Below are 9346 nucleotides of genomic sequence, written 5' to 3'. Positions count from 1 at the left end.
AGGAAAGACAAAGGAGAAAGAGCAGAGGGGAGAGGGAGGGAGGGAAGAGAAAGACAGAGACAAAGTCAGAGAGAGAAAGGGGAGAGAGCTAAGATAGAAAGAAGGAAGTTAGGTGAGGGGTAGGAGAGACAAAGACAGGAGAGAGAAGAGAACACTGAAGAAACATGAGGTGAGAGACCTCATTGCAGAAGCCATGTGGCTACAAGGTCAAATGTCCTTGTGTGGCTTTCCTTATGTTCCCTTGTGGTACACGCACTCCCAGAGAAGTTTTGTCTATGGGACCTTGTTGGGAGCTGCCTGAGGCCTTGTGTGCAGAGAATACTGAAGGATTTGGCAGTGATTAAATCTGTCACAAAGTCAGAAACTGACCTTGGCAATACTTTGTGAGCAAGGGGGCATCCTCACATCAGATGGCCTTGGGACTCAGAGGCCAAGGGGCCCCAATAAGTTTCCTTCTGGTCTATAATGAGGAAGAGCTGATCACCAAGAAGAAGCAATGACCAGCCTTGAACGAGTGGCTACTGTCTGCTTTATATTAGAGACTCCATCTAATGTTCATTAGTAGACCCAAAGTTAGTCAGCTGTCCTTTGGAAAGAACCTCCACATGGTTCATCTTCTATCATCCTAGATCTTAAATTTCTAGGCAAGGAACCCAAGTGTCCTGAGGAAGGATAAACCTTGGGGATAAGAGTTTAAAAAGACAGGTTTTCAGCCAAGCTTGGTAGCTAGCATATACCTATAGGCTCTGCTGGCTGGGGAGACTGAGGCTGGTAGATCACTTGAGTTCAGATTGGGTACCCACACTAAATTTGGCAGCATTATAGTGAGCCCCCCGGGGGCTGAGGGCCACCAGACTACCTGAAAAGGGGTGAACTGGCCAAGGTTTGAGAAACAGAACAGATTAAAACTCCCATGCTGATCACTATAGGGATGGGAACCATAAATGGCCACTGAACTTTAAGCCTGGGCAAGATAGGAAGACCCAGTCTCAAAAAAAAAATTCTCTCCTAATTTCCTTTCAGGTTTATCCCAGGTTTAGTTAGGAGGATGTCTTAGATGATCTCTTGAGATCCCTTCTTAAAAATTCTTGTATGAATAGAGAGACTAAATTCTCTCAGTATCCAACCAAGTATTTGAGCATTCTCTCTCAACCTCAGAAAATGGTCTTCTAGGAATAACAGATTAGCACTAAATACAGACCTATAGGATGCCATCATTCAGTCTAATATAGAAGAAATAGCTTGGACTCAGAGGCAGAAGAGCTGTCACATTAGGCAGAAGTGTGATACAAACACCACTGGACCAGATGACCTTTGTGGACTCTTCCAGCTCTAAAAATCCTAAAATGGGGATAATATTTGTCTACTTTAGCAGGACCCTCACAACAACCCTGGGAAGAGTCATATAAACTAAGATAATCTATAGAACTCTATTTGTAGCAGAAAGCACATTTAAGAAGGTGAGGAATCCCTGTTATCTGCACTGGGGCCTTCCTAGAGATATGTTTTGGTTATGGGTTCACCAGTCCAGGCAGGGGAGGAAGGAAAGGATATATCTAGGTGGACACCCTCCTGGCCCTCAGGAGTCTTCAGCTCTACCCCTCCTGTCTTCTTGGGTCTCTTCTGGCTTAGCTTGGGGATTGCAGTTGATTCATAGTAAGGATTCCTTTCATGTATGGGTCTGATGAGTTGGCCATTGAGAATTCCAAATTCTCTGAATCTGTGATTCATGCTGTGCTGCCTCCCTCCCCATTTCATGCTGACACTGCCAACCTGTCTTCTTTTTCTCCTCTACCCAGATACTAGCTTCTCTGATTTCAGTCCCAAAACTCAGGAAGAGCACTGATCCCTGGAGCTGGGAGGGATATATGGGGTCTCTCTCTTCCCCCTAATCTCTCTGGTGACCCCTGTGTACTTGGCATTTCAGTTTATCAGTTACCAGGACCAAACCCCACCTTTTCAATCCCCTGCCCCTACTTCCCTCTGACATCATCTCCCTATAGATGTGTATATGTATATACATATATCTTGCATTTTCATAGTAGTTTTCACCTTGTGTCCCTAACTAGAATCTGAACTCCTTGAGAACAGACACCATGGTTTTTGCCTTTGTTTGTATCCCCAGGACTTAGCATAGTACCAGACACATGGTAAGAGATTACAGAAGGCTTGTTGACCAGTCAAGCTTTTATTAATCACTTACTATGTCCCAGGCACTGTGCTAAGTAGTTGTTTAGTTGTGTCCAACTCTGCCTGACTCCATTTGAGGTTTTCTTGGCAGAGATACTGAAGTGATTTGCCATTTCCTTCTCCAGCTCATTTTACAGATGAGCAAACTGAAACAAACAGGGTGAAGTGACTTGCCCAGGGTCACATAGCTAGTGAGTGTCTGGGGTTGGATTTGAACTCGAGTCTTTCTGACTCCAGGTCTGGCTCCATCCACTGTACCACCTAGCTACTAGGGGTACAAAGAAAGACCAAAAACAGTCCCAGCCTTCATGGAACTTACAATCTAATGGGGGAGCCAACTTGTATATTAATAGGAATATACAACATAATTTACTGAAGAGATAGAAGGTTGGTGGATTTTGGGAGCCAGGAAAAGGAAGCAAAGCCAGGGTGCAGGGTGAATGGGGATTTGGGGAAAAGCAGTGAGCTGAGAATCCTAGCTGGTAGCCAGGGCTAGACTGAAGAATCTTAGGGGCCATTGAGTGGAGCTTTGGGGAACCAAGGATTTTTAGGGATGTCCCTGGGTGGAGAGGGGGAGAGATGGGTAGGAAAGGAGATGCCTACTTGCCTCCTTCCTCTGCCCCCCCACCCAGGTATGGGCCGCCTGCAAGTTGCTGGGCTCCTGTCCAGATGCTGCTTGGGATGCTGGAGCTGGGGTGGGGGTGGGGGAGCTTGGCCACTCATTTCAGAGTGGCCTTTCATGCATTTCCTCCTGGTCCCCTTTGCCCACTGCCCTCCCAGCCTGTCTTTCCGAGGAGCTGTGAATGCTGAGCTCAGCTCTTTTCTGCGCCTTTGTCTCCGAGAAGGCTCAGCTCTCTTCAGCCGCTTACCCATTAGCCCTGTCTGTGGTGTAGATGTGTGGAGGAGGAAGGGGGAAGGGGAGAGGGCCAGAAGGGCTCTTCCCACATCTGACCTGCTCCCTCTTCATTGTGGCCAGAGGAAGTTTCGGAGTTCTTGCCGCCCGTGCCAGATCCTGCCCCTGAAAAGGCTGCAGTCCCCGCTCTCTGCCTTCAGGTTGGGCATTGCCAAGTGAGGAATAGATTGGGCTCTGTTCTGGGAGGTTCAGGGGGCTTTCTGTGCTGGCTGTCTCCACTGAAGCCCCCCAGCCCTCCTTCTCTTGAACAGGAGAGATGTTGGTGCAGGTGGAGTGTGGGGGTGGGAGCCAGGGCACCCAGATCTCCTTCTGCAGGAGAGGGGGAAGGGAAATGCTTAGGAGGAGCCTGGAGCCCGTGGTGATGCCCGCCAGTAAGACCCCCCACTCTCTGCTCTCAGTTCCCAGCCTCCCCCCCTCCCCCCCCCCGGGGGTGGGGATGAGGAGGAAGGAGGCGAGTTCCAGGTTTCCCTTCCTTCCTCTCCTTTCAGGCAGGCCTGCTACGCTGAACATTTTTCTTTCCTCCAACTGACTCACCAGCCCTGTTTTGAGGCCGGGGTGGGAGGGCAGCCCTTATCTCTGCTGCCGAGGGCCCTTCTGCCTTTCTGCCTTTGCAACCTTCCGGAAGTAGCCTCACCCTATGAGGATCTCATAGGGCAAAGAGTAGTACTGAAAGCTTCAGAGGTCAGAGAAATTTAGAGCTATGAGAGGCCTTTGGGATAATTTAGTCCAATGCTATCTGCCCCTCACCCCCCACCCCAGCCTCCCATCCCACGTTGCGGGTGAAGAACCTGAGTCTCAGAATATTTGACTTTCCCAAGGTCATACAGGGTTTGAAAATGTTTCCCCATTAATGTTCTTTCCTCAGGCAGGTGCTTTGGGACTGTAAGTTCAGTCTGGGCCTGGGTGACCTAGAGGAAGGTGTGGGTCCTGCACTGGGCCTCAGTCTTCCCATCTGGAAATGAGAAGTGGGGATATGTTGGCAGTCTGCAAATATTTAAAGGAATCTTATATGGAAGAGGAATGGACCTTTTCTGCTTAGCCCCTGATGGCAGAACTGGAACCTGTGGGTGGAAGATAGGCTTCCTAGAGTCAGAGCTTTAAAAGCCTTGGTCTTTGAGCAGAGCCTGGAGGTCTTCCCACTGGGGATGTTGTTGAGGGGATGGGTGCCTGTAGCCAGGGGTGGGAACCTGCAGCCTAGAGGCCATGTATAGCCCTCTAGGTCTTTGGCTTTGGCCTTTTGACTGAATCCTCCTTTTATTAAGGGGATTTGTCCTGTGAAGTTCGGATTCAATCAGAGGGCTGCACTTGAGGCCCTAGAGGGCCATGTGTGGTCTCCAGGCTGCAGGTTCTCCAGCCCTATGCTAAATAGTCTGTGGTCTCTTCTGGCTCTGAAATTCTGTGACTCTTAGAAAGTGAGCGAGGGCACCAAGAGATACAGAGGGCCAGCACTTTCCAGAAGAAGATTGGGCTCTTTCAGAGAGGCTTCACGCAGGCACTCAGAGTCATGGCTGGAGATTAGCTGGTGGCAGCTTTGGGGTTCGAGAAGTGCCATAGTTGAAGATCTGAATTATTTCTCTCTCCCAAGAGGACCCAGGAGGAGACAGGAAGTCCTGGCTCTGGTGGCTAGGGCTGTTGGATTTGGAGTCAGGAAGTCTTGAGTTCAAATGTGACCTTAGACACTTAGGAGCTGTGTGACTCTGGACAAGTCACTTAACATTTCTTGGCCTCAATTTTCTCATAAAATGGAAATACTAATAGCACTACTTTCCAGGGTTGTTGTGAGGTCAAGTGAAATAATATTTATTAAGGATTTGCAAATGTTATCATTGTTGTTGTTTGGGCATGTTCAACCCCATTTGGGGTTTTCTTGGCAGAGATACTGGAGTGGTTTGCCATTTCCTTCTCCAGCTCATTTTATAGATGAGGAAACTGAGGCCAGCAGGGTGAAGTGACTTGCCCAGAGTCACACAGCCAGGAAGTGTCTGAGGCAGGATTTGAACTCAGCAACATGAGTCTTCCTGATTCCAAGCCTGGCACTCTATATACTTCACCACCCAGCTGCCCCTGCAAACATTGAAGTGGTACATCAGTACTCATTATTATGACAGGGAAATGGAGGCCCAGAGTGGTTCATTGACTTACCCAAAGTCACAATGCAAGAAACACATCTAGAATAAGATTTGTCATGGGATCTTAGCTCTAGAACCAGAAGGGGCCTCAGAGGCCATCTAGTTCAACCCCTTCACTTTATAGATGGGAAAACTGAGGCTCAGGGAAGTTAGGGGACTTGCCTAAGCTCACTCAGGTAGCAAATGTCAGAGGAAAGCATGGAGTCAGAGGACCTGGGAAATAACCTGTACTCCATCCTCTGTACCCCACTGTCTCTCTTCCTTTCCTCTGATTTCTGTGTCAATAAAGCATCAACCAAGAGCCAAAGGTTGGGAATACCAATACAAGCAAGCATGATTGGCCCTGCTGTCCTAAAAGAGCTTACCTTCTCTTTTTCTTTTTTTCTGGAGGCAATTGAAGTTAAGTGACTTGCCCAGAGTCACACAACTAATTGAAGTCAAATTTGAACTCAAGTCCTCCTGACTCAAGGGCTGATGCTTTATCCATTATGCCACCTAACTGCCCCAAGAGCTTACCTTCTATTAGAGTAAGATTATATATGAAATTGAGCTAGAAAGGGTTGTGAGGGAGGGGGAACTGGCACTCAAAGTCTGGGTAGAGAGTGGTGGTCTGAGCCCTGAGGAGAAAAGACTAAAGCTGGCTTATCGGAGCCAAGGCCCCAGGGTCTGAGTCCAGCTTACCAGAGGGGAGGAGGTGGGGTAGCATGGGCATGGCATCCCCTCCCCTAAATGGCATTGCCTGATCCAGGCAATGTAGAATTAATTCTGTGTTGTTTGGCTCTCACCAGAATGGGGGAAGTCAGACATGTGAATTCTGTTCCTGGCTGGGTGAGCAGTGTGATTGAGGGGGGGGGGGGCATCCAGAGGAGGGTACCCTGGGCTCATAAAGGGCCCTAAAGCTGTCTGAACAATTGCTCAACATAGCTAACCCTGACTTTCAAAGCCTCCAAGAGCCGGCCTCCTATTTTATCTTCCTCTTCTTGGACAGGTGGGTCTCTTGGGAGTGGTCAAAGCAGCTTATAACCAGAATCAGCAAGGCTGTGTTGATCCCCACCCCCACCAGAGCAGGCTATCCTCAGGGACCCTGATTCGATTTCCTCCAATCATTAGAACTGCCATTTGCTAGAGGTAATTAAATGGTATTTGAATTGGATCCAGAAAATCCCATCATCAGAAAGGAGAAAGCCTGGGAGGGAAGTGTATTGTATTTTTCGAACCTCAGTGGCTGCAGTCCACAGCCCTAAGGAGAAGTCAGAGCCACCCCTCCTCCCTGGGAAAAAGGATCTTCAACCTTTGTGAGGCCAAAGGGTGCCCTCTGAGATCATACCTCCTGTCTGCAGGGAGCTTGAAGGCTGTTAAAATCTCTAGGCCTTGTGACTCCAAGTCACTACACTTGCCCCGCTTCTGGGAATTCACTGACATCCATGTCCATTCCACCAGGCACTGACTGCCAGGGGTTGGGCCTTCAGACCATAGATTGAGAGCCAGTCACCCAAGGGTTGACTCCTCAAACCTAGAGCAGTTAGGTGACTGGTCCAAAGTCACAGAGGCAGTAAGTTCCCAAGCTGTGATTTGAACTCAGGCCATAGCATCACAGATCTAAAACGTGAAGGGACAATAGAGACCATCTAATTCAGCTTTCTCATTTTATTTTTCAATTAGTAGGCATTTCTTTTCCTCCTCATCCCCCCACCACACAAGAAAAAAATCAAAAACTAAAACAGAACCCTTGTAAACAAATATGCAAAGACAAGCAAACAAAAAACTCCTGCCACCCTCACACCCCATTTTACAAATGAGGAAACTGAAGCCCAGGGAGGTTTGATTGACTCGTTGGAGATCACACAGACCTTAACGTCAGAAGCAGAATCTGAACCCAGATCCTCTTACTCCCAGAGCCCAAGAATACTCTCTCTACTGTAGCACCCTGCCTCGTTCCTCTGACTCCAGATCTGTGGCCTTTTTAACTGTAACATGCCCTGTATGGAAAGGAGAGCTGGGCAGCCTTTCCTCTTGAGTTAAGATTGGATTCTGCACTGGGAGCCTAGAGACTTGGGCTCCCATCTCTTCCCTGCCTTTGACTCCTCCTGTAAGTGTAATTACCCTTGAATTAGACATTTCTTGATTGAAGGGGCTGCCCAATGTAAACTCCAGCCTTGGGCACTGGGACTGCTGTGTCTTTGGAATTTGGATTGGATTGGATCAGACTGAATGGAATGGAATGAGACTGAATGATGGGTGATGAATGAAAGCCTTTTGCTCTTCTGCTACAAAAGAGACCTGATTTCATTCAAACTTCAGACTGAAATATTCAAATGAGTTTGCGACATCATCCTTGAGGTTCATCGTCCTTTTGCTCTTTCTTGGAATGCAATGGCAGCACTTCCAGATCTGCCCTTCCTGTGCTTTTCATCTAGGTAGTGGTAGTGGGACCGATTCAGTGGGGTGGGGGGAGGGGGAACCCTTGATGACCTCAGAGTCTTCCTTTTAATATTTCTAGGAGCCCTAGGGGCTGCTAGTTCCTTATCCCCAGCTCTGGCCATAAGACCAGCCTATTTTCTTTGTTGATCATGCTTTACTCTGATGATGCTTTTCATTCACAATGTCCAGCAGCCTGCTCACACCCACCATTCCCACTTTTGCCCTAAGTAACAACCAGTTTGGATTCTTTGGATTGAAGCTTTGAGCCACTCACCTGCTATACAGGAACTCTGGTAGAATATTGGTTTTTAAAAGCTGGTCCTTTGTTTTAGGGAGAAGTTGAAGTTGGGGGTCACTAGAGAAGCTCTGTAATTTCCTGTTCCCATCCCCATTTCCTAAAAGGGAAGTGTCCTTTGGAGAAAAGGCCCTATGATTCATACTGCTGTCTTCTCTTCGTGTTTGTTCAGCTTACTTGTCCATAAGAATCATTTCACACTTCCCAGCTGGATGTCAGTGGGATCTGGGATAGGCAGAGTGGTGATCTTGTTATTATAAGCACTGGGCACCCCCTTCCCTAGTGTGGTTCCCGGCAAGCTCCTCTTCCTTCTGAGCCCATCTGGCCCATCTTCACCTTCCTGCCACCCTTCCCCATCCTACCCTACCCTTTCGAGATTTTAGAACCACAAAGGTCCTGGGTCAGAGAGAAGAGAGCTGCTGGCTTGTCTTCTAGCCTCCGCTGGGCTCCTACTCTGATCCCTCTCTCAGTCTTTTCATCTTCTCGATAAATGTTGGCTTAGAATGAGGAAGCCTGACAGGCAGCTCATTGTGAGGGACCAGGCAGGAGGGTTTGCAGGAGCTGATGGGTGGCAGAGCCCAATTCCCCCCTCCCCCTGATTCATTGGGGGGGAGGGGAGTGCTTCCTCTTTACCCACCCCCAGATACCCTGGCAGGCACTCAGTTGCCATGGGGATCTCACCATGGTACCAGCTGCTTGGTGCCAATGAGAAGGGAGGGAGTAGGACCTGGGAGGAGAAAGCCCTGTCCATGGCTCTGTCTCTGCTCATGCCAGATGGATGCTTGTTTCCCAATTCCTTCCCCTTGCTTTCGGGCTCATGCTGCTAGCCCCTTGGACTTGGGCCCAGCTTTGTGTGTCTGGCCTGTGGTCCCTTTCAAAGGACCCTGCCCTTCCCTGGGACTCCTTGAACATTTTCTGACTCATGGCACTCTCTCTCTCCTTGGTCCATCTCCCCTCCCAGAGATGGGGCCGGGGATGCCTGGCTCTCTCCCAGGGCTTGTGCCTCAAAAAGTCCCCCCCCAGCTCCAGGGACCTGGACTGAGGGCTTCTGGGAAAGAGGGGACATTGGATGCCCACAGGAAGTGAAATGCAGCTGGGAAGCTTGATAGACAGATGCTAATGTCTCTTGGCCTTTGTTGCTGCTCCTGTCCTAGCCCTGGTCCTGCTGGAGACTGGGATCTCTTCTGTGCTTCCTTTCTTAGCGTGTTGGTCTGCTCAGTAGACTCCTCTCCCTGCCTTTCTTGAACCTATGATATGAGGGACATGTTGGTTCTAAGAAAGTTTGGAGGGAACAGGAACCCAGAGCATACTTCTTTATTTCTGGGTTAGAAACCTGAAGACACTCATTCTCTCTCTCTCTCTCTCTCTCTCTCTCTCTCTCTCTCTCTCTCTCTCTCT

General features: G+C 48.9%; 1 protein-coding gene across 4 annotated transcripts in view; it reads left to right on the top strand.

Annotated features, from left to right (window-relative positions):
* KIF21B (kinesin family member 21B) overlaps positions 1-9346 on the top strand; it is a 76878-nt gene that overhangs the window by 11325 nt on the left and 56207 nt on the right. The gene's annotated exons all lie outside the window — the stretch shown is intronic.

The sequence above is a fragment of the Petaurus breviceps genome, unplaced genomic scaffold, assembly GCF_028583685.1.
Source record: "Petaurus breviceps papuanus isolate PSGF00001 unplaced genomic scaffold, PetGlider_PUasm1.0 90895, whole genome shotgun sequence".
In the NCBI taxonomy this organism is placed as follows: domain Eukaryota; kingdom Metazoa; phylum Chordata; class Mammalia; order Diprotodontia; family Petauridae; genus Petaurus; species Petaurus breviceps.
Note: the sequence above shows the minus strand (reverse complement) of the source record. Positions and strands in the feature narration are given on the sequence as shown.